General features: G+C 45.5%; 1 protein-coding gene across 1 annotated transcript in view; it reads right to left on the reverse strand.

The window, feature by feature from the left end:
- LOC115587613 (uncharacterized) overlaps positions 1-24,474 on the reverse strand; it is a 38,792-nt gene extending 14,318 nt beyond the window's left edge. The window contains exon 1 of the mRNA XM_030427533.1: positions 23,352-24,474. The gene's annotated coding sequence lies outside the window, so the exon portion shown is untranslated. The remainder of the gene's footprint in view (positions 1-23,351) is intronic.
- Between the last annotated feature and the right edge of the window lie 212 nt (positions 24,475-24,686).

The following is a 24,686-nucleotide window of genomic DNA, read 5'->3' on the forward strand; positions in this document are numbered from 1 at the left end:
AGGTAGTGAGGGGTTGGGGTGTCTCGGCTGTTTTGTTTTGTTTGTTTTGCTTTGGTAGGGGGCTCCTCTTTTGGAGTTTACCTGGTTAGTAGCAGCAGGTGTGAGTGTTCAGGTGTTTGCGTCATTTAGTGGATATGGCGGAGGTAGCGGACTTTGTTAAGGCTCCTTCGGAGGCGTTGTTGGATAAATGCACAAGGGAGCAGCTTGTGAAGATCGCAGACCACTATCAAATTGAGGTGGGGGATAAGCGACTAAAAGACACAGTAAGGAGTATTTTGAAGGCTAATTTGGCTGAGATGGGGGTGTTGGCTGAGGAGTCTAGTGGACATCTGCCCCCTCCGGCAGCGTCAAATTTAACTTTCGAGCAACAAAAAGAAATGTTACTATTGCAACTGGAGCATGATAAGGTAAAGCAGAGGACGGAAATTGAAAAAGAAATAGCCATTGAGAAAATGCGCTGTGAGATGGAGCAGGCGAAGCTTTCTCTGCAGAAGAGTAGACTGGAGTTGATTAAGAGTGGTAAAATGGTGGATGAGTCTGATGGGTTGTCACCACCGCCGGAGTCACCTGAATGTTTTGATGTTTTGGGAAATCTTCGGCTGTTGCCTAAATTTAACGAGAAAGAGCCGGAGGCTTTTTTCTCTTTGTTTGAGCGAGTCGCGAGGCGAGGAGGTGGCCTGATGCGGCCCGCACAGTGATGCTCCAGTGCGCACTGACTGGCAAGGCGCAGGAAGCGTATTCCGCTCTGTCCGTGTCCGATGGGAAAGATTATGAACGGGTTAAGTCAGCGGTGTTGAAAGCGTATGAGCTTGTTCCGGAGGCGTATCGTCAACGTTTTCGTACGTGGAAGAGAATGGAGAAGCAGACGCATCTTGAGTTTGCTCGTGACCTGACCGGTCACTTTGCGCGTTGGTGTACCGCATTGAAGGTGGAGACGTTTGAGGATCTGTCGGAGTTGATTGTGTTGGAGCAATTTAAAAATTCAATATCGGACAGTATTGCGCAACACATCAATGACCTAAAAGTAAAAAGTGTGGCTGAGGCGGCTTCACTGGCGGATGATTATGTGCTGACGCATAAACGCTCCTTTGGTGAGTGGCGCGCCCAAGGTGGCACTCATGGACATTTTGGAGAGCGTCCTGAGAGGGCTCTGGGGAGTTATATGGGTCGTTTTAGACCTAAAGAACGTAATGGGAGAGGTTTTGAGAAAACGTGTAGTTATTGTCATAAGAAGGGACATTTCAGAGCTGACTGTTACGCGTTAAAGGCGAGGGCTCCCCAGGGAAGTTCAGCGGGGCAACCGAAGGGTGCCTGTTGCGCCATCTCTCTGCCTAACGGGCCAGCAGGGAGTGTGACGGATCAGAGTGAGTCCGTGCCTGCTGCTTTTCTGCCGTTTATTTCTGATGGTTATGTTTCTCTGGTGGGGGGCAGTTTGAAGGTGCCAGTTAAAATACTGCGAGACACGGCGGCTTTTGATTCCTTCATTCAGGCTTCCGTGATACCCTTTTCCAATGAGAGTCACACAGGTTGTTGGGTGCCTGTTGTGGGTATGGAAATGAAGGTGTTACAGGTTCTTCTGCACAGAGTTGTGTTACACTCTGATCTTTTCCAGGGCGAGTTAGCAGTTGGTGTGAGGCCTGCGCTGCCTGTTGAAGGGGGTCACTCTGATCTTGGGGAACGGTGCTGCAGGTGAGCATGTGTGGGGTGGCACGTCGCCGCCGCCGGTGGTTTCTTCCGTTCCGTTGGTGAGGAAGCAGCCCGATAATGATGCGGCTAGTTTCCCTGAAGTGTTTACGGCGTGCGCTGTGACGCGTTCCATGGTCCAAAATTCACCTCCAGCAGTGCCTGAGCATGAAGTGGGCGATGGTGAGGCAGCAGAGGGGTGGTGTTTTTCCCTGTCTGATCTTTGTCTCTCGGTTACGCGGGAGGAACTAGAGAGTGAGCAGCGTGCAGATGTGTCCTTGATTGGGATGTTTGACGTTGCATTGCCCACACATGAGGTAAAGAATGCTTCTCATTGTTATTTTCTGCTTAAGGGACTGCTGATGAGGAAGTGGGTGCCGCATGGGGATGAGTTTGTTGGGGACCCCGTACTGCAGGTTGTCGTGCCTTCCAGGCTCCGTGAGACGGTGCTGAAGCGGGCCCATGATGAGTCTGGACACTGGGGGGTGAGGAAAACGTATGACCGAATTTTACGATTTTTCTTCTGGCCTAGGTTAAAGAGAGATGTGGCAGAGTACATTAAAACTTGCCACGTCTGTCAACTCGCGGGGAAACCTAACCAAGTAATTAAGCCAGCTCCTCTGCTCCCGATCCCTGCTGTCAAACAGCCGTTTGAGCATCTTATCATCGACTGTGTCGGGCCGTTGCCGCGTTCTAGGTCGGGTGCAGCCTATTTGCTCACAGTCATGTGCCAAACCACCCGTTATCTAGCAGCGTATCCCTTACGCACGATCACAGCGCGTTCTGTTGTGCGTGCCCTGACGCAGTTCATTGCTATATTCGGCATCCCGAAAATTATTCAAAGCGACCAAGGCCGTCACACACTGCATGCACTTATAGTAGGTTTTTAAAACTCACTTCTATGTATAAAAGGGACATAGTAAAGTTAGCATGCAATAGACCCAGAGGGGGGAACCCTCCACCCAGTGACCCCCACCTGTACGCCTATGACAACCCGCCTGCACTGGCACTAACACAGCACAAATATCACTGGTTCACAAACATTTGGTCACAACAAGCCATCTTTCCGAGCACAGTTCTAAAAGGTCCCATATTATGCAAAATACACCTTAGAGCGGTTTTCTATCAATAATATGCATCCCCGGCCTGTCTACAATCCCCCCTGGTATGAAAAAAGTTTATCCTCTCCCTTTTATGCTTTCTCCGCCCTTAGAAAATGTGTGCTTATACAGGCCAGTTGAAGATAGTCTGTCGGTGACGTCACCGACAGATTAGACGCGTCCCCTTAGGTTGGTGGCACCGCCCCAGGTGAAGGTTTGCCACACCCGAAGGAATTATCTAAACGGCGCCATTTTTTTCCGCTCGGTTAGAAAATGGCGAATGTACGACCGGGAAGAAGCGGTTGCTCTGTCGTTGGCTGCACTAACGAGCACCAGAGTCTTTTTAAACCTCCCTCATCGGGGGTCTTGAGGACTCAATGGATGGATTTTATTTTTAATGGGAATGTACCCACAGCAGTTCCCAAAGTGCTGTATGTGTGTGCTCACCAGACAGCAGTGTTTCACAACGTTGTTGCTCAGAGCTAGACACGCAATTGCTCTGTTGTTGGTGTATAAATCAACAGAAGTGCCTATATTCTGTCCCAGCTACAGAACAACAGAAGAGACCGTGGTTGTGTTTCCTATTTAATGACGACGTGCCGGCTGCGGTTCGTGTTAGCTTGTATGTGTGTGCTAACCACCTCACGTCGGACTGCTTCAGTAACGAGAGTCAATACAAAGCTGGCTTTGCCTCGACACTGACCCTCCTAAAAGGATCAGTCTCAACCACACTGGAACCAGCAACTGCACCCGAGCCACCGATAAGTGTCGCCGCGGTTTGATAGCATTTACAGTTGCCGACGAGTATGGTGAAGTCAGCTGGAAATTGGCTAACTAGTTAGCTCCACTTCGGTCCGCTATGCAATGGCGTATGAAGCGAGTTTAATGTTAATAATATTACAAGGGAGCTTTGTTGTCAGAAAGTCTGGAAACGTGCAGACTGGAGACAGAGACGATGCGAACAGTGTATAACAGTTTGGAGACTGTGTTGGAGACAAACACAGCTTTCGCTAGCTGTTAGCCATTAGCTACATGGCAGTAGCTGTAACAACACATACAAACAAACTAATATTATTCAGCCAAACTAACCATTCTGAAACGTCCTGCTGCAGCCGCAGAGTCTGTACTTCTTCCGGAGCCTCTACTTCTGGGTCCGATTCTGGGTCAAACTGGTTCGGTTAAACGAAAAAATCTCCGCGAGCCATAGTGTTACATCCACCGTAAACATTAGCGCATGCTACCGTTAGCATTAGGGGCTTCCTCTCCCTGAGAGTGACTAGCAGGCAAGGCTCCCAAGTAGGCGTTGACAGACGCAGCTCATTAGCATTTAAAGGTGCAGGCACAGAAACAGAGTGCTGTGAACAGAGCTCAGCAGAGCGACTTTTAGACAGCTGGAGTTCAGGACCATGGATGTGTTTGGGGCAATACATATCGAATACAATTCGTTGGACCTCTGACAGCTGTGTGAAATTGATGAAAAACAGTATAATATGAGACCTTTAAACTAAATTCTGGTAAATAAACCCAAAAATAGAACAATGAGAACAAAACTAAATAAACAAAGAAAGCAAGTCAAAATATCAAGAATTAATAGTCGACAAAAGATAAACAAAACCAAGCAACCAAACCTATAAATACCAAAAAAAAAAATCTGTACAAACAAAGGGTAGGCAAAAAAAAACAAAAAAACAAATTAGGTCATGTGGTGTCATATTCCCGTTCCGAGTATGAAAGGCATCAGTGTTGGGTATAGTTACTTTGGAAAGTAGTTAATTAGGTTACAACGTGACCATCAATTTAAAGTAATCAGTTACGTTACAGTGTTACCTATGAATAAAAGTAATGTGTAAGAGTACTCATGCGTTACCAAAAATTCAAAGCCGTATGCAGCGCCTCGCACATGCTGCAACTTAACTGACACACACTCCTGTAAATGCACCGAGAAGTCGTGATTTTTTGCAGTCGACAGAAGCTTTTCACCAATGCAGAGTGTGCATTTTACCGTTATGTAGTTCTTGTCCTTTTCGCTTGCGAATTGAAAATAATGTGCGTACTTCCACGATGCAAAAGCTGTCCTCTCTGCCATCTTGCCGGGGGTTTGAAAACACACACACACACGTAGGTCAGCAGCAGGGCACAGACGCATCATAGTGCTGCGCCTCCGCTGACACATCCGCAGGTGGCACAGTACTGTCTGACAAAAAGCAGGCTGCAGTTGGGATTTTCCTTTCCTTATCCAGAGAAATTCTTAAAATAAGGGATTACTTTTAAAAAAAATAACAAAGTTACTGATTGCTTGACGCACGAAACTAACGTGTTACGTTACACGAAAAAAGTAATTAGAGTACTCTAACGCGTTACTTTGTAATGCGTTACCCACAACACTGAAAGGCATGTATATTAATGATTAGGTGTCACCTGGCGCTAATCACTGATTGCAAGGTGTGGCTGAAACAGGAAGGGGGAGCGGGGAACTCTACCTGTCAAATTGCAACAAGAAAAATCACTTCACCAAGATGTGCAGATCACAGAGTCGGCAGCACCAACAGAGAAAGAATGTACATGCAGTAGAACAAAGTGAGGTAGAAAATGACATGTTTACCGGCACAGTCAGAAAGAAGCATGAGAAACACATGAGAGTGATGGAGTCTGCACAAACAGAAACTGAGGAAGAAAAATGGACTGAAAGACCGAAAATAAACAAAATTGTGACTTTTAAACTGGACACAGGTGCAGACTGCAACGCAATGTCAGTTAAAACATTACATTCACTGGATGTCAGAGGAAAGCTCAGTGTGAGTAAAAGTAACTTGTTGCTTTCTTTGGCCAGAAGATAGCGCCACTGGGCAAAAGAGCATGATCATGTCAATACAAAGGCCAGAAGCACAAGGTTGAGTTTGAAATCATACAAGAAGATGTTCCGGCTAGACTGGGAGGAGCCACATGTGTGAAATTAGGCTTAGTGAAGAGGATGCATGAAGTTGGAAAGGAAAATGACATCCTTAAAGATTATGAGGATCTTTTCACCGGACTAGGTTGCTTACCTGGTCAGCATCATGTACAGATAGACCACACGGTTACACCTGTCATGCACACTCGCAGAAGGATTCCTGTAGCACTCAGAGACAGAGTAAATGAGGAACTACAGCGCATGGAGAAATTGGGAGTAATAACCAGGCAGATAGAGCCAACAGAGTTGTTATGCCCTGTAGTAAAAAGAGGACCCAAATGCAGATTTCAGGAGTTGATCTTTGCTTTCGCAAAAGTCTTTATTGATTTCACGAGCTGTGACGTAGAGAGCGGCAGGCAATTCGGGCGAAGTCCCCGAGGAGGAGTGTGACGGCGGCGGCTTGGGAGTGGCGGACCACAGACACCGAAGAAGCGGAGCACTTGCACGCCGGAGGGTGGAGAGTCAGACACCGGAGGAGCGGAGCGCTGGCACACCGGAGGGTGGAGAGCTGTTGCTGGCAGTGGAGGTGCAGAGGGCTGGGAGGCTGGAGCGGAGAGCACAGGGAGCCAGCGAGGTGGTGAACACTAGAAAACACACGGAGAAATAATTTAATAAACTTGTTAGAGTGATCGAGGTCGAAGTAGCGACGGTCGAATCTAGAGCCAAGTACCACATTGGAGAGATATAATCAACTGGCAGCGGGTCGAGTGCGGCGCATGGTCTTATCAGCAGCCGCTGATTGCTGATCTGCTGCAGGTGTGTGTGACGCTTGTCACGGCCACCAAGCTTCGCCCGGCCTCTCCAGCACCTCTGAAAAAACATAAGAAAACACAACACCCCAAGCACTGCAAAATAAACGAGACATGACAGTACCCCCCCGCCAACGGGCGCCTCCAGGCGCCCTGCCTGGTTTGTGGGGAAACTCACGGTAAAAGTCTGTCAGGAGAGTGTGGTCCAGTATGAGGGACCGCGAAACCCAGGACCGCTCCTCTGGACCGTAACCTGTCCAGTCGACCAGGAACTGGTAACCCCGGCCCCGACGACGAACATCGAGAATCTTGTTGACGGTGTAGGCAGGAGCGTTGTCGATGACCCGGGTGGGTGGTGGGGGTTCGGCCGGAGGGCTGAGGTCACTGGAGGACATGGGCTTGAGCTGAGAGACGTGAAACGTGGGATGCACTGGCAGGGAGGCGGGCGGCTTGAGGCGAACGGCAGCGTGGCCGACTGACCTCTCCACCTCGAATGGTCCCACGAACCGAGGAGCCAGTTTGCGGGAATCCACCTGGAGGGGAAGATCCCGGGCGGAGAGCCACACCTTCTCCCCTGGCTGGTACTGGGGAGCGGGGATCTGATGGCGATCAGCCAGTCGCTGACTCTGCCTAGTGACCCGGACAATGGATTCCCGGGCCAACCTCCTTACAGCGGGTGATGTGCTCCTGAACAGACGGGACAGCGACGTCGCCCTCCTGGGTAGAGAGAAGGGGCGGCTGGTAGCCGTAAGCGGCCATGAACGGAGACATCCCAGTAGCTGCGCTTACCAGGGAGTTGTGGGCGTACTCTACCCACGGAAGAAAAGAGGACCAGGATGAGGGGTTACGGGCAGTGACACAGCGGATGGCAGTCTCAAGGTCCTGATTGGCCCTCTCAGTCTGCCCGTTGGACTGCGGATGATAAGTTAGGCTGGAGGTGGCGCCGAGCGCCTTACAGAAAGCTTGCCATACCTGCAACGTAAACTGTGGGCCTCGATCGAAGACGATGTCGGAGGGGAGTCCATGGAGCCGGAAGACATGGAGGACGAGCAGTTCAGCGGTCTCGGTGGTGGATGGGAGCTTAGCCATGGGGATGTAGTGGACCATCTTTGAGAAGCAGTCAACTACAGTGAGGATGACGGAGTTACCGGCAGAGGGAGGAAGGCCGGTGACGAAGTCCACCGCAATGTGGGACCAGGGACGGCCGGGGACAGGCAAGGGTCTGAGGAGACCGGCGGGGGGGCCGTGGGAGGGTTTACTTCGGGCGCAGACCACACAGTCAGCCACAAACTCTGCCACGTCCCTGGCCTGGCCGGGCCACCAAAAGTGCTGGCGCAGGAACTGTAATGTTTGTTTCACTCCGGGATGGCATGTGAGTCTGGAGGCATGTCCCCACGTTAACACCTGCGACCGGACCTCCTCCGGAACGAATAGTCGATTAGGGGGCCCGGTACCAGGATCTGGGTGTCTTCCTTGAGCCACCGGGACTGTGTTCTCGATCTCCCAGGTGGCCGCGCCGATGATCTGGGGAGAAGGCAGAATAGGCTCAGTGTCAGCCGTGGTTGCGTCAGGGGAGTACAGGCGAGAGAGCGCATCAGGCTTCCCATTCTTGGAGCCTGGGCGGAAAGAGAGAGAGTACTGGAAACGATTAAGGAATAGCGACCAGCGGGCCTGTCTGGAGTTGAGTCTCTTGGCTGAACGCAGGTATGAAAGGTTCTTGTGGTTGGTCCAAATAAGGAAGGGCTCGACTGTACCCTCCAACCAGTGACGCCACTCCTGCAGCGCCAACACCACGGCCAGGAGCTCTCTGTTACCCACGTCGTAGTTCTTCTCAGCAGGGGAGAGGCGTCTGGAAAAGAAAGCACAGGGGTGTAGTTTATTTGTAGTGGGGTGCCGCTGGGAGAGAACGGCCCCCACCGGAGTCTGAGGCGTCCACCTCCACCACAAACTGTCGAGCCTGGTCAGGGTGTAGGAGGATGGGGGCGTGAGTGAACAGAGTCTTTAGCTTGTTGAAGGCTAGGTCGGCTCCTGCAGACCACGTAAAAGGAGAGGCAGGGGAGGTGAGCTGGGTTAACGGGGCTGCAACTCGGCTGTAGTCCCGGATGAACCGGCAGTAAAAGTTTGTGAACCCCAGAAACTGTTGAAGCTGCTTTCGTGTGGCAGGTGTGGGCCACTCCTCGACTGCTCGGATCTTGGCGGGGTCAGGTTGAAGCCTCCCTTGTGCAATCACGAAGCCCAGGAAGCTAACCTGAGCGGAATGAAACTCACACTTCTCTGGTTTTACATACAGTTTGTTGTCGAGGAGGCATATCAACACGAGCCGCACCTGTTCAATATGCTCGTCTAAGGTTTTGGAAAAAATCTGAATGTCATCTAGATAGACAAACACAAAATGATTTAACATGTCTCTGAGGATGTCATTAATCAAAGCCTGAAAAACAGCAGGAGCATTAGATAGGCCAAACGGCATCACCTGATACTCGAAGTGTATCTGATGCGGACCAGGTGGTAGGCATTTCGTAAATCCAGTTTAGTAAACACTCTGGTGTGAGACAGAGGTTCGAACGACGGGTCTATGGGGGGCAGCGGGAACCTGTTCTTGATCGTTATGTCGTTTAATCTTCTATAGTCAATGCAGGGGCGGAGACTGCCATCCTTTTTGCCTACGAAGAAGAAGCCCACACCGAGAGGGGATGAGGAAGGCCGGATTAACCCTGAGGCTCGGGAGTTTATGTACTCCTCCATCGCCTCTCGTTCAGGGCGGGACAGGTTGTATAGCCGACTGGATGGGAGTGGAGCACCGGGAAGTAAGTCAATGGCGCAGTCGTAAGGTCGGTGTGGTGGTAGGGACACGGCTCGCTCTTTACAGAACACTGTGGCCAAGTCATGGTAGCACTGAGGCACTAGAGATAGGTTAGAAGGCGCTGGAGTGACGGAGCAGGAAGGCCGGACAGTGGTGGCGGCGGAGCACAGGCAGTGGGAGTGGCAGAACACGCTCCAGCTGGAAACGGAGGAGGAATGCCAGTCAATGTGTGGATTGTGGAGGCGTAACCAGGGGAGACCCAAAACTACAGGAGAAGAAGGGGAAGAGATGACGTAAAGTTGTAGGTGCTCCCGGTGGTAACTGGAAATTATCAGCGACAGAGGAGCAGTGCGGTGGGTGATGGTAGCCAGGCGTCACCCATCCAGGGCGTTAACCATCTTAGGAGAGTCGAGGCTTTCAATGGGAATTAGCGATTGTTCGACTAAAGAGTCAATAAAACTGTCATCTGCCCTGGAATCCACAAAAACATGAATAGGTAGCGACTCACGTGACCACTGGAGAGAAGCCGGGAGGATGACGCGAGCAGTAGGGCTGGAGAAGGAGGTTGTGTGGCTCACCAATGTGCCTTTACTCACTGGCGAGCCAGACCTTTTGGCAGTGATGGACAGATGGAGAGATGGTGGCCAGGCTGTCTGCAGTAGATGCAGAGTCTTAAGTTGAAGCGGCGCTGGTGCTCCTCGGGGTCAGCCTGGTCTTCCCCACCTGCATGGGTTCCTCCGAAGAAGGCGGCGGGTCGGAAGGGCGTGGAAAGCTCTGAGGTGAGGGTGAAAGCTGGGAGATTTGACAGGTGGCGGAACTAGCTGATCTACGGCTAGATGCGGACTTCTCCCTCTCTCGCTCCCTTAACCTGTTATCCAACCTTATAACCAAGGTAACTAGTTCATCTAGGGTGATTGGTTCTTGCCTAGAGGCTAGCTCGTCACGTAACCTGTCTGACAATCCCCTCTTAAAGAAGCTAACGAGCTCGTTCCACCCCGTCTCCGCTGCTAAAATGCGGAAACTGACAGAGTAGTTAGCCGCAGACTGTGTGCCCTGGCGTAATGATAATAACCTGGTGGCTGCCTCAGAACCCTGGGATGGTCAAACGCCCTCTTCATTTCAGTCACAAATGTCTCATGGGACTCGAGCGCTTCTGAGCCCGCCTCCCACAGGGCTGTTCCCCACTGAGCTGCTTTTCCCCTTAACAAATTCATAGTGTATTCCATCTTCGCCTGATCTGAAGCATAGCTGTTTGGCTGTAAACTAAATACGTGCAAGCACTGGAGCAAAAAACTACGACAAGAACCTAAATCCCCTGAATAATGTTCTGGAGGGGGCACGGAGGGTTCCTTGATCGGGGGAGGGGGAAACTACCCCAAGCTCGTACTGGGGACATTACTCACTGCGGCAGGTGTGGAGGAGGCGGCAGGTGGTTGAGTGGTTAGGAGGTTGACCTGGTGACCAATCTGGTTCACGGTAGTTGAGAGGTTCTGGAGGGTCTCCATTAATCCCTGGAGCATCTGCTCGTGCCTTCTCACGAGGACGCCTTGCGTATTCAGCGCCTGCTGGACGAGATCTGAGTCCGCTGGGTCCGTACTCATGGCCAGATGATTCTGTTATGAAATGCAGATTTCAGGAGTTGATCTTTGCTTTCGCAAAAGTCTTTATTGATTTCACGAGCTGTGACGTAGAGAGCGGCAGGCACTTCGGGCGAAGTCCCCGAGGAGGAGTGTGACGGCGGCGGCTTGGGAGTGGCGGACCACAGACACCGAAGAAGCGGAGCGCTTGCACGCCGGAGGGTGGAGAGTCAGACACCGGAGGAGCGGAGCGCTGGCACACCGGAGGGTGGAGAGCGGTTGCTGGCAGCGGAGGTGCAGAGGGCTGGGAGGCTGGAGCGGAGAGCACAGGGAGCCAGCAAGGTGGTGAACACTAGAAAGCACACGGAGAAATAATTTAATAAACTCGTTAGAGTGATCAAGGTCGAAGTAGCGACGGTCGAATCTAGAGCCAAGTACCACATCGGAGAGATATAATCATCTGGCAGCGGGTCGAGTGCGGCGCATGGTCTTATCAGCAGCCTCTGATTGCTGATCTGCTGGAGGTGTGTGTGTGACGCTTATCACGGCCACCAAGCTTCGCCCGGCCTCTCCAGCACCTCTGAAAAAACATAAAAAGAAAACACTACACCCCAAGCACTGCAAAATAAACGAGACATGACAAGAGTGGGTTAACAGTATGGTAACAGTGGTCACATCCAAGAAAATTGGTATCTGCATGGACCCAAAAGACTTAAATCAAGCAATTAAACGGGAGCATTACCCATTACTCATTTGGCATACCCCCGTATGCCAAATGTTAAGTACTTCTCAGTACTAGACGCCAATCAGGGTTTTTGGCAGATAAATCTTGATGATGAAAGCTTGAAGCTCTGCACATTTAATACCCCCATTGGAAGATACACATTCCTGCGTTTACCGTTCGGGATCTCATCTGCGCCAGAGGTGTTTCAGAGGGCTATTTTGCAGATGACTGAAGGACTAGATGGAGTTGTGAACATTATTGATGAGCTACTTGTCTGGGGAGACTCTGTGGCAGAGCACGACCACAGATTGAAGTTGTTGCTAGAGAGTGCAAAAGACAACAACCTGAAAATGAACAAAAACAAGTGCTTTGTCAGGACAAAAGAGATTAAATACATCGGACACTCTAAGTGCCAGTGGACTGAGACCGGATGAGGAAAAAGTGAGAGCAGTGACACAGCTCCCAGACCCGCAGAATAAACAGGATCTGCTGAGTTTCATGGGGATGATTCAGTACCTTGCAAAGTCAGTGCACCTTTAAGAAAGCTGCTTGAAGGTGACACAGAGTGGCACTGGGAAGAAACACAAAAGAGTAGTTTTGAGCATCTTAAACAGCTGGTCACCAACGCTCCAACCCTGAAGTTTTATCATATTAACAAACCACTGACACTGTCAGTAGATGCCAGCCCAGAAGGCATCGTGACTGTCACTGTCTGTCAGCGCAGGTATGGGCAGATTGAAAGAGAGCTACTTGCCATTGTCTACGGATGTGAGAAATTCAATCAGTATGTGTATGGTAAAAACATTCAGGTTGAGAGTGACCACAAGCCGCTAGAGAGTATTTTCAAAAAACCCTTGCACCAAGCTCCCATGAGACTGCAGAGGATGTTTCTTAGGCTTCAAAGATACAGCCTTAAAGTCACCTATCGACCGGGCAAGGAACTGCATATAGCAGATGCATTGAGTCGAGCATTCCTCAACGAGAAGAATGAAGAGCTGCTGGAGAAAGAGTTAGAGGTAAACTTGATCGCACATCATCTACCCATGTCAGAGGAAAAACTGCACAAGTTCAGGGCAGCTACAGCGGAGGACCCCGAAATGCAGTTACTGAAAGACAATACATTAAGAGGTTGGCTGGATGACAAAAGTGCAGTACCAACAGAAATTCAGCCCTACTGGACATTTAGAGATGAAATCACACACACATCTGGGCTGATGTTCAAAGCACAAAGCTCATAGTTCCACATCAGCTGAGACAAGATATGCTAAATAAAATCCATGAATCACACTTAGGAATTGTTAAGTGCAAAGGAAGAGCCAGAAATGTTTTATATTGACCACACATGTCTATACACATTGAGGAGATGGTGTCTCATTGTCCCACTTGTAATGAGAACCGAAACAGCAAACCAAGAGAGCCGCTACTCTCACACCCAGTACCAGACAGACTGTGGGAGAAAGTCGGGACTGATCTCTTTCACTTCAAAAGGATCTGAGTTTCTGCTTTGTGTTGATTTTTTTCTCCAAGTTCCCTGAAATAGCAAAGTTGAGTGACACCACCAGTAGTAGTGTCATAGTCGCACTGAAATCAATGTTTGCGAGGCCTGGCATTCCTGATGTTGTCATCTCTGATAATGGTCCTCAGTATGCCAGTGCTGGGTTCAAAGACTTTGCAGAAAAGTAGAAATTCAAGTACAATACGTCCAGTCCTGGTCATGTGCAGTCAAACGGTCAAGCAGAAAGGACCGTATAGACTTTAAAAATCTGCTGAAAAAATCATGCTGGAGTATCGCAACACACCGCTGGAAGGAGTAGGATTATCACCAGCCCAGCTGCTGTCCGAATACCCAGTCAGCTGAAAGAAAAGCAAGAGAAACACAAACTGTATTTTGACAGACAAACTAAGACACTGTCATACCTGCAGGCAGGAGAAAATGTCAGGGTGCAAAAAGGAGGGACCTGGCAGCCAGCAGTGGTCTTGCACAAACATGAACAACCGTGATCTTTTGTGGTTTGTACACCAGATGGGAGACTGTACAGAAGGAACAGAAATGATCTGCGGAAAACTGATGAGAAAACCTTACATGTCACAGATGCACAGGACCCCAACATGAACACAGACTCAGAGATGAAACTCTGTGACACAAATGGTGGACATGCAAATCACACAGGTTCAGCTGAGCACACTGTCTTTGTGGACAAAAAAGAGACAATGAATGAACAATCTCAAACAATCTCATGTCGAACCAGATCTGGTAGACAAGTGAGATTGCCTGTTAGATACAGAGAGTAGATCAAGTAAATGCACAAGTGATTGTGTGTGTATTGTTTCACTTTTTCAGGTGTGAAATGTTTGGGTACATTTTGTGTTGGTAAAGTTTGTATGTTTAATAAGACATGTTTTCACAGGTTGAGTCAACAAAGTAAACAGACTCTCATGCATGTTAAAAAAATGCATAAAAAAGGAGATGTAATGTAATAGGCTTGTGAGCCTTAGAGGTACCTGTAGGGTAGTGACGTTATAAGGAAGTACAACAACAAGTGTGGTTAGGAATGCTACTCTGTGTTATGGCTGTGAATTGAATAGACGAACAGTAAAGTTATGTTCACACATAAAGTCGGTTGTCAAGCCTCATCAATTTAAAGGGATATTCCAGTGTAAATTTAATCCATGGTCTAAATCACCGTGAAACTGTGTTAGACTCCCTCTCGAGAGATCAAGTTAGCAGACCGCTAATTTACGGAGTTTTATCAACCTCAGAAACAACCGCACGACAACAATGCACTGCAGGAAATGGGTCCAAATATAAACCGCCACCAAAAAGCCACAAATAATGCTCAGAACAGCACCAAACTTCAGCAACAGTACAAATAGGGTCTCAGCACCTAGTTCGGGGCATTAAAACAAAAGGCCGGATGGATTTCTGGTTGACTTTTATAAAAAGTTCTCCAACCAATTTGCTCCTTTGTTATTAGACATGTTTAATGATTCACTGAAGTGGGGTTCTCTGCCTCCAACTTTAAATCAGGCTTCAATCTCGCTCATTCCTAAGAAAGACAAGAACTTAGATGAATGTAGCAGCTGGAGACCGATAAGTTTATTAAATTCAGACATAAAACTTCTAGCCAGTAGTACTACTAGTACTAGCATGCTGTTTGGACCCTTGTCTACCAGACATAATTTCTTTAGATCAAACAGGGTTTGTTAGCGGTCGTCAACTATCATCTAACATTAGAAGATTTTAAAATATTGTGCTATCTCCTAACACGTACCAAGCTGGTGAATTGGTTATATCTTTAGATGCAGAGAAAGCCTTCGATCAGGTTGAATGGGATTACTTGTTTTCTGTTTAGGTGAAATTTAGCTTTGGGTCAAAATGTATTTCTTGGATACAACATTTATACTCTGCCCCTTCTACTTGTGTGACAACTACCTTTCACAGGTCTGAATGTTTCCCTCTATTAAGAGGGACCCGCCAAGGTTGCCCAATGTCTCCCCTGCTTTTCGCCATAGCAATAGAGCCTCTTTCCATTGCTCTCAAATCTTCTTCATGTTTCACTGGCATTTTTAAAGCTGGACTGGAACATCGAGTGTCTCTCTATGCTGATAACCTGTTGAAATATCTCATGGACCCAGTTAGCTGTGTAGACAATATTTTACAAATCTTGACAACTTTCGGATCATTCTCAGGTTATAATTTAAACATAAGTAAAAGCGATTATTTTCCGGTAAACATAGCAGCTAAACAGATCCCATCAGATGCACTAGAATTTCGGTTAGCTCCTAACAGCTTTTGCTATTTAGGTATTAATATTTCTCACTCCCTCCCCTTACTAAATAAAAATTATTTTACAAAGATGGTTATGGGAATTAGATCTGATTTGGCATGCTGGGACTCTCCCCCTCTCTCTTTGATGGGCAGAATCAATTCTATTAAAATGAATATTCTTCCGAGATTTGTGTTTCTTCTCCAGTGTCTTCCAATTTTTTTTTTTTATCTAAATCAATTATACAAATGCTCAAAATTTATTTGGGCTGGTAAGAACCAAAGAGCGTGTCGACACAACACTCCAAAGAAGCAAATCAGATGGAGGCCTTGCTAACTTATTATTTTACTATTGGGCTTCCGATCTTCAAAAAATCCATGCCTGGTGTGATTCTCCCAGTTTAGACTGGTGCATAATGGAAGATGCTTCTTGCCATCCTTCATCTCTGGCAACTCTGGTTTTTGCCCCTCTAGCTTCCCGTTATATTAAAAACCCAATTGTACTTTCCTCTTTGAAAATTTGGAAACAATTCAGGCAAAACTTCAAACTTTTAAAACGCATCATTAAGCCCTTTTTATAACAACATCTTTCCCTCAATCTCTCGGCTGGCTCTCAATCTCTTATCACCAAGGTACTTTCTCTTCCAATAGCTTGTAGTAAGATTTCTATATTATTTGACTTCATATCATCTTCGAATATGTCCTCCCTTCTGAGGGTCAGGGATAGTTGGGAAAGGGAGCTTGGCTTTGATTTGACAGATGAGTGGGGGACAGAGGCACTGATCAGGGTCAATTCTACATCTTCTTGTGCTCATCTTAGTTTAATTCAATTTAAGGTTCTCCAGAAAATTCATTTCACAAAAAACTAACTTAGTAGGGTATTTCCAGGCATAAATGATATCTGTGATAGATGTGGTTTATCTCCAGCAGACCATGTTCATATTAGTCTACTGGAACCCCTATCTGGCCCATACTAAACCCAGAAATGTTGTTTCCAATGAACTTTTATCATCAAAATGTCATCTATAGGTTAAGCAGATGAGATTAAGCTCAGTTGCTAAAAGCTGCATGTTGGGCAATTTGAGCAATTAGCATAATGAACTAAAGGGGGTAACTTAAGGGGAACACTACAGGTGAAGAATAGGGACATTTTTTTAACTAATGTATATCACCATGACACTTCCCCAGTTGTTTACTTACATTAAGACAATATTTTTTTTGTATTATGAGTTTTCTGAAATTGTATGTTTGAATATGCAAATGATGCATTATCTAATTAAATATGCGCTAATTTGCATACATTTCCAGGACATAAATCTAAACATTGGATAAAGCCAGGTTCAAAATTCCTGTTTCATTTTGTTGACATATTATAGCCAAAGGTTTTTGTAGAGGAAATTTTGGATATCTCTTTTTATCACTCCATAAATCAGAAAAAAATTGTCAGCAGCCATAAAAAAAAACAATTTTCGCCCTGTTTTTAGGAATAAGATGTTATATAAATCAGGCTATGAATGATATATGAACACATCCCTCTGTTGAAGTGGAGATTTTAGGCTTAGAGTATGACAAAAACGGTCTTTAAACATATGTATTGTAAAAGAAATCTATATACAGTATATGTATATATACTCTGAGCCAAAAATCCACTCCACCTCAGTAGCACTTATATACACCAAATTTTCCAGTTTTATTCCTATCTATATTCTGAAGGTTTTAATAGAGGGGTTTGTTCATATATCATTCATAGCCTGATTTATATAACATTTTATTACTAATGTGACGGTCCCTGTCTAGTGTTGATGTGCTGATGTGGTTGATTATGGTTTTTCCTATGTGTCCATGAAGGTAACATCAGCAGAGTACGGATTGATAGCACCTGGTGCAGTAGATGTGGTAAATACTGTTCCTTTTAAGGATTTGAGTCATTATGAGTCACTCACTAAATTGAACCGGGTTGTGCGAGTCACTTGAGTCACTTGAGTCAGTATTGGCTAATCACCATGGAAACTCAGGAAAACTAAAGTTGAAACAAATTCAAATCTACTTGCACACATACATGCCTTAGGACAATAACTAACATTTCTAACATAGATGTGGTGATTTAAGATGTTTTGCTAAGCTACGTTTCTCTCCCTCTGGAACATTCACTCCTCCACCTCCTCCTCCTCCACCTTCACCTCCTCCTCCACCTCCTTGTCCTCCACTGAAGACACCAGCAGCCTCCCCCGCATGACTGTGACTGCAGGCCAGGTTAGGAGACAGCTGGAGAGACTCCACCAGCAGAAGGCTGCAGGCCCTGACGGTATCAGCCCCAGGATCCTGAAGACATGTGCCAGCCAGCTGTCTCCTGTCCTACAACACCTCTACAACCTGAGCCTGGGTCAGGAGAGAATACCTGTGCTTTGGAAGACTTCCTGCCTGGTTCCTGTTCCAAAGAAGTCGACACCATCAGACCTCAATGACTATCGACCAGTGGCCCTCACATCTTACGTCATGAAGGTGCTGGAGAGACTGGTTTTGGCCAACCTGAGGCCGCAGGTGAGAGCCCTGTTAGACCCTCTGCAATTTGCTTACCAGCCCCACTTGGGAGTTGATGACACTGTCATCTACCTGCTGCAACGAGCCCATTCGCACCTGGATGGTGGAGGAGGCACTGTGAGAATCACATTCTTTGATTTCTCTAGTGCTTTTAACACCATTCAGCCACTGCTACTGGGGGAGAAGCTGCGGGTGATGGGTGTAGACGACACAATGATCTCCTGGATTACTGACTACCCGACAGGCAGGCCACAGTTTGTCCGTATGGGCAGTGTTCTGTCTGATGCGGTGGTTAGTGATACAGGAGCTCCACAGGGGACTGTACTGTCTCCTTTCCTGTTCACCTGACACACCACTGACTTTCAGTACAACACCGGGTCGTGTCACCTGCAAAAGTTTTCTGACGACTCGGCTGTTGTTGGGTGTATAAGTGAGGGACAGGAGGAGGAGTACAGGGCACTGGTAGACAACTTTGTGGAGTGGACTGGACAGAATCACCTGCGGCTGAACATCAGCAAGACCAGAGAGATGGTGATAGATTTCAGGAAGAAGAGGAAGACGGCTTTCCAACCTCTGTGCATTCTGGGAAAGGATGTGGAGGTGGTCGAGGATTACAAGTACCTGGGTGTTACCATCAACCACAGACTGGACTGGAGATCTAACACTGAAGCTGTGTACAAGAAGGGGATGAGCAGACTTTACTTCCTGAGGAAGCTGAGATCCTTCGACGTGTGCAGCAAGATGTTGGAGATCTTTTATCAGTCTGTGGTGGCCAGTGTACTTTTCTTTGCTGTGGTTTGTTGGGGGAGCAGCATCGGAGCCAGCGACACCAACAGACTCAACAAACTGATCAGGAAGGCTGGCTCTGTGATTGGCTGCAAACAGGACACTCTGGAGGTTGTGGTGGAGAGGAGGACACTGAAAAAACTGTTATCCATCATGGATAATCCTCTCCACCCTCTCCAACTCACACTGGTCAGACAGCGGAGCACCTTCTCCGGAAGGCTGCTTCAGCTTCGCTGTCGTAGCAATAGATACAGGAAATCTTTCCTGCCACAATCCATCACTTTATACAACAACTCTCTCACCTCTGCCTGACAGAGAACTCTGGTCTCTCTACTGTTTTGTTGTATATATTATTATTGTTTTAGTATATTTTGCAAATTTTGTTTTGTTGTATATATTATTATTGTTTACTGTTTATAGCACACTGTGCACTGTATATATACACTATGTATATATTGGATTCTATTTATTTTATGTATGAAATGTTTTATTTGCGGACCCACTACTGCTGTAACAAAATATTTTCCCAGTCTGGGATCATTAAAGTAATTCTATCTATCTATCTATCTATCTATCTATCTATCTATTCTCCAGTGGGGGAAGGCTTAATGGGAAACCTCATCTGTGTGTTCCTCTCCTCACATGTCCAACTGTTATTTACGACCGTTGTTGTTCCTGGGTCTGACATTCCAATTGCAGTCTTCTATTCTCACCCAAATTCAAATACGTCCTAAATAACTAATAAACTACATCTCAATTTCTTAAATTTAACAGATCCCGAAATAGAGTAAGAAGGTCATTCAACAGATCTTTCTTATGTTATTGTGAAGCCCAAATGAAGTTTATTACTCAGTAAGTTTGAGGTCAACAGAAACCCCCTCCCCTTTGTCGATGGAGGAGAGATTTGAAGATCATCATTCCTTGTGTAATACTTGTATTATTTACCAGTTAAATGTCTGATATGTTTTGTTAAAGATAGAAATACAAGGAATATGTATAAGTCCTTGGTTCTACTGTGTATTGTATACTATATTGTTATATGTTGTATACTTTGGTGCTTCATGTCTTAATCAGGTTATAATTCTTTTGAATGACAAATGATCATTATCATGTTGCATCTTTTCACAAAGGCAAAAATGCGACTTTTAAGATGGTGAAGTTTTGGGAAGGTTAAAACACGATTTCGAAATGTTAAATACAATAGTATAGTTAGATTAACTTTTGGGAGCCTAAACGCAGATCACAGGAGGTGTGACACTGTCAGCCGGCCTCCCCGTTCAGTCTGCTGCAGCCGGTCATAAAACAGACACTCTCCCCTGCTCCCCTCTCTTCTTCTCCAGGCACTCTTCTCTCCCTGTCCTCTTCTCCCCCTGCTTCTTCTCCTTCTTCTCTCTTCTCTTCTTTGTTTTCATTTTATTTTTATTTTTAAAGTAATCTTTACTTTTATTTTTGCAACAAGCTCTAAGACAAGTGAATTGAATCCCTACTTTAAGTATTTACTTTATTCAAGTTTTTAATAGAAAAAATTATTTTCTTTTTGATTTTATGCTGTTAAAGTATCACCGCCTGATTCAGAAGAAGTTGAATTAATTTCAGAATCAGAACTTGAGTACCACTATTTGAAACCACCAAGAAAAGTCTTTTTCAAGACTGTGATCATCTGATGAAGAATGTTGCAAGCCTTGCAAAGAGTCTCCAACAAAAAGAGACTTTGTGTGCTCCCAGCCGAGACCGACTCTGCCCCAGCGCTCCCAAGGCGGGAAACCCCCTCTGGGCCTTCGGACCAAGAGTTCCTCAACAGAGTACCGGCCTTCCCTCTGGCAACTGGACCGACGTGCCGTGCCGTAGTCCAACCCAGAACTCTCAAGAACACCAAACTTCAGTGCCTCCTGACTCCCAGACAAAACCGGCTGAACGTCTTCATGCAGCTGGATCCACGCACGTGAGAATGAGTGGTGTCTAAAGTTCTGACTTCTGTCAAAGTTCTGACTTCTGTCTAAGTTCTAACTCCTATCTTATGAACTTAAGAGAATTAAGATTAGGGTCTCATAGTATTAAGAATTACTCCCGTAATATTTAATATATATAACCCGACCCTTTAACTTTACCATCTACCGACGGTCACACGACTTTATTACTTTCCTAATTGCAGTCTTTACATTTTCTGTCATCTGTTGTTCGTCTAAAATTGTCATGTCTTTTATTTTACCCAAATTATTTAGTCAATAAACATGTAATCGTTTGTCTTTGTCTGGAACTTAATTTTAATGTGGAGAACCGATGGATACGTGCAAAGAATTCACTACTTCAGAATATTGAGACTGAGTAAATTGATTTTGAATAGACTCTAACTGTCCAAGCCAACTGGTACAGTTAGATGTTTGGAATAATGTCCTCCGGATTATTCCAATAACTAAACACGGAGGTGGTGCCCCCTTTAACGAGTGTAATATTAATTTCCAGTGATTAATAATGATATATATATCAAAGTAGTGTGTGAGCAGTGTCTCCTACATTATATATTTATGGTGCTGCCCATGTCAGGACCGCATACTTTCCTACATCTCCAATAAAGCAATTATAAAAAAAATAATTCACACTGGTTCGGTTTGCCAATGCTGCGCCTCTGATATAACCCCCAGAGGCGTATCAGTGCCAGAGAGGAGGCGGAGGAGAATTGTTGTAGGATCCCCGCATTCAAACGACAGTGTGAATGGGGCTCTAGAGTGGGAGTTAAAGGAAGGAGTAGCTGAAGGAGTGTATTCAACGTATCTGACTTAGTCTTAGACTTAGTGTATGTGGAGGAGCCCGGACTTTAGCCTGCCAGCTCCTTAGTCCTAAATCCAGGTGAGCCACATTCATGAATAAAGTAGACAATTGCCCAGAGCAAATTCACAGCAAGCAAAATGGCATGACCATGACATGTAATCCAGCCAAAGTTTTTCCCCAATCGATCTCTCGTGCTTCCATATGTCCTGTTCACACTGCTTTGAGTTTCCCCATTAGTATACAGATAAAGCAGCTGTGGCTCTGGAAGTAGAGCAGTCTGCCACCAATCACAAGGTTGGTGGTTTGATTCAAGGTCCCTGCAGTCTACATGTCAAAGTTTCCTTGGGCAAGATACTGAACCTCAAAACTTGCTACCGGTGGCCCTTCCATCGGTGTACGCATGCGTATGAATGGTTATCACTCCTGATGAGCAGGTGTCACCAGTGTATGAACGTGTGTGTAGAATGGGTGAATTGGGACTTGTGTTGTCACAAGCACTTTGAGTGGTCGTTAAGACTATAAGGGTACTATATAAGTACAGTCCATTTACCATATGCAAATCATACTCCCCTTGCAGCCCCCTCAAGGCCTCCATGGTCTTTGTCAATTTGAAGTGTTTTAAATCTTACCCTTGGTCTTGTTCCAGCCCAGACAAACCTTGATAACTGTTTGTCCCACATTGAGAACTGTGAATCTGGGATTCTGACAGGTAAAGATATAAAAAGGTGCAGCAGCCTTGGCAGCACATTTTTTACTGCCTCGATCCTTGAACTATATTTTAATATCTTCCTGGATCTTATAATTTATTATTTCGTAGTTTATTTTGTACATTTGATCAAGTTTCTGACAAATTAACACTCCCAAGTATTTTATTGATTTTGCCTCCCACTTCACTTTATATTTCAGCCTAATATCTTTACTTGGTGTGTAATTAAAAGGGAGTATTTGGGTCTTAGTTACGTACAATTTAAAGAAGAGAACCAAATAACGTTACAGCGGTCAATGCAAACCAAAATCATCAATCCACTGAGGGCTGGATTCAAAATCACACAAAAAATCAAAGTAAAATATTGAAATCACAAGCTGATCCAACAACTCCTATTGTGACTCTACAGTGTGTATGGCCCCCGCATGCCGGTATGCACTCCCAACAACTCTCATCTGTGAAGCGAACAGGTCGCCATTTCTGGTGTTTTCTCGCCAATGCTTGTCGGATCAAGGAGAAGGGGAAAGCAATTGTCTGCGGCCACCACATTCAAAACCATTCCCTTTTTGGAGGTTGTCTTGCTTTTGCCTCTTCATTGCACCTGTTGTCACCTTCATTTGCACCAAAGCAGGTAAGATTTACAATAACTTGTGTTTCCTAAATGGACAGATTGATATCCCTGAAGTTTAACTAACTTGGTGTTATACTTTGACGATTAAGTGTTCCCTTAATTTTTGAGCAGTGCATTACAGAATATGGACAGGCGTATCCCATTTCTTCGTGTCACACACCAACTTTCCACTCACATTACCAAACTACATAATAGATGAGGAGGGTCCAGTTGCTCATCTTGTGAGTGCTGTTGGATTACTGGGTCCCATAAGAAAAACAGTCAATAAGCAAAACTATGTTACTACCACATGTCTGCTTCAAAAATCAAGACTACACTTTAAAAAGTAACCCAAAGACTGTAATTAAGCTGTGACACAATTCAAATATTTGCACACTTTTTGAAATAAATTTATATATATTTTTTTAATAAAATAATTGTTAAAAGTGTCCTTTTCATGTCAGCATTTTCATACAAAATAGAAATTATATCAAGGACCACATTTTACTTTTCAATAAAACCATTGAAATCTAATGTTGCAGAATGAATGATGAAAAAAAAAGTACAAATCCATATCTGTGTCTTACCTGTAGTGAGGTAACAGCTTCACTACAACCTCTTCTTTAACACATCACCCACCTCCTTCACTTTTACAGTCAAGCCTTGGCTTCCCTCTTGTTGGCTGTTGCTAGGAGACCGCCAAGTGGGCTCCAGTTCCCTCTGTATGCAAACGCAGACGGTGCATCCACAATTGACACAAATTGTCTCGAGCTTTAAGTTGTGTAATTTCTGTATATACAATAATACATTCTGTATGATGATATGATCGCTCTTTCAACACAATTTCAGAAAATCTTGCCCATAAAAACCTAAGGTGATGTTAGCAAATTGCTTGTTTTGACAGAGCAAAAGTCCAACTTCAAAAATATTGAATTTACAATGATATTAAACAGTTAGGCAGCAAATCCTCATATTGGACCTGAAATATTATTGTGTGAAATATTTTCTTTTGATGATTTGTAATTGATATCTCAAGTAGTTATTGCAGCTCTAAATATTATCCAGGTTTCTAATAGGGTTCATCATTGCAGGTGTGTAATTGCCGTTCTGACTTATCCTATGTATTCCAGCAGTAAAGAATGACTCTACTTTGTGCCAATGTTTCCTGCACCTACTGGAATTATTGCTCTGTTTTCTATGTCTTCATGTGTAATGAATTTGAGAACAAGAGTAACAAGAGTTATTAATCACAACAATACTAGTGTCAAGGTGCAGACAAAGACCAGAAACCTGGTTGTGAACATGGCATAGTATCTTACATCAGAAAACCTCTGTTCAGGGCTCTATGGTGCCACTATATCGGTTGGACAAAAATCAAAAAAACAAAAGTGCTACTAAACATTTCCATTGGTTGTAACTTTTTGCTCAGTTGCAATGATGGGTCTGGAGCAACAATAGCGATGTTGCAGGACCAACACCAACAGAGCATTATCAGATAAACCTGTGTAGCACTTATTAATGGCAGTCCTGAAATCCAGATACTAGTGTACAGGTACATGTACATCCAGCCCTGCCAAATAGATCAATAATACATTAACACTGCTTAATATGCGTGTGGTGAGCATGATAACAGTAGGGGTGGTGAAAAAAGTCGATTATTGATTAATCGCGATTATGATATTGACGATTATGATTCGATTATTAAATTTCCAAAAATCGATAAAAAAAAAAAATAATAATATTTTTTTTTTCTTTTTGAATAGTAATACAAACTGGAGTCCTCCTCTTACTGGCTTCGCTACATGGTCCACAGTCTGGAGCCAAGATATGTTATTCCATCCCGGAGCTTTTTCACACTTAAATCGATTCCAAATCTTTACAAGGGGACAAACCTTTCCGTGCAAGAGTCCCTCAACTCTGCT

This window comes from Sparus aurata, chromosome 9 (assembly GCF_900880675.1).
Source record: "Sparus aurata chromosome 9, fSpaAur1.1, whole genome shotgun sequence".
Classification (NCBI taxonomy): Eukaryota; Metazoa; Chordata; class Actinopteri; order Spariformes; family Sparidae; genus Sparus; species Sparus aurata.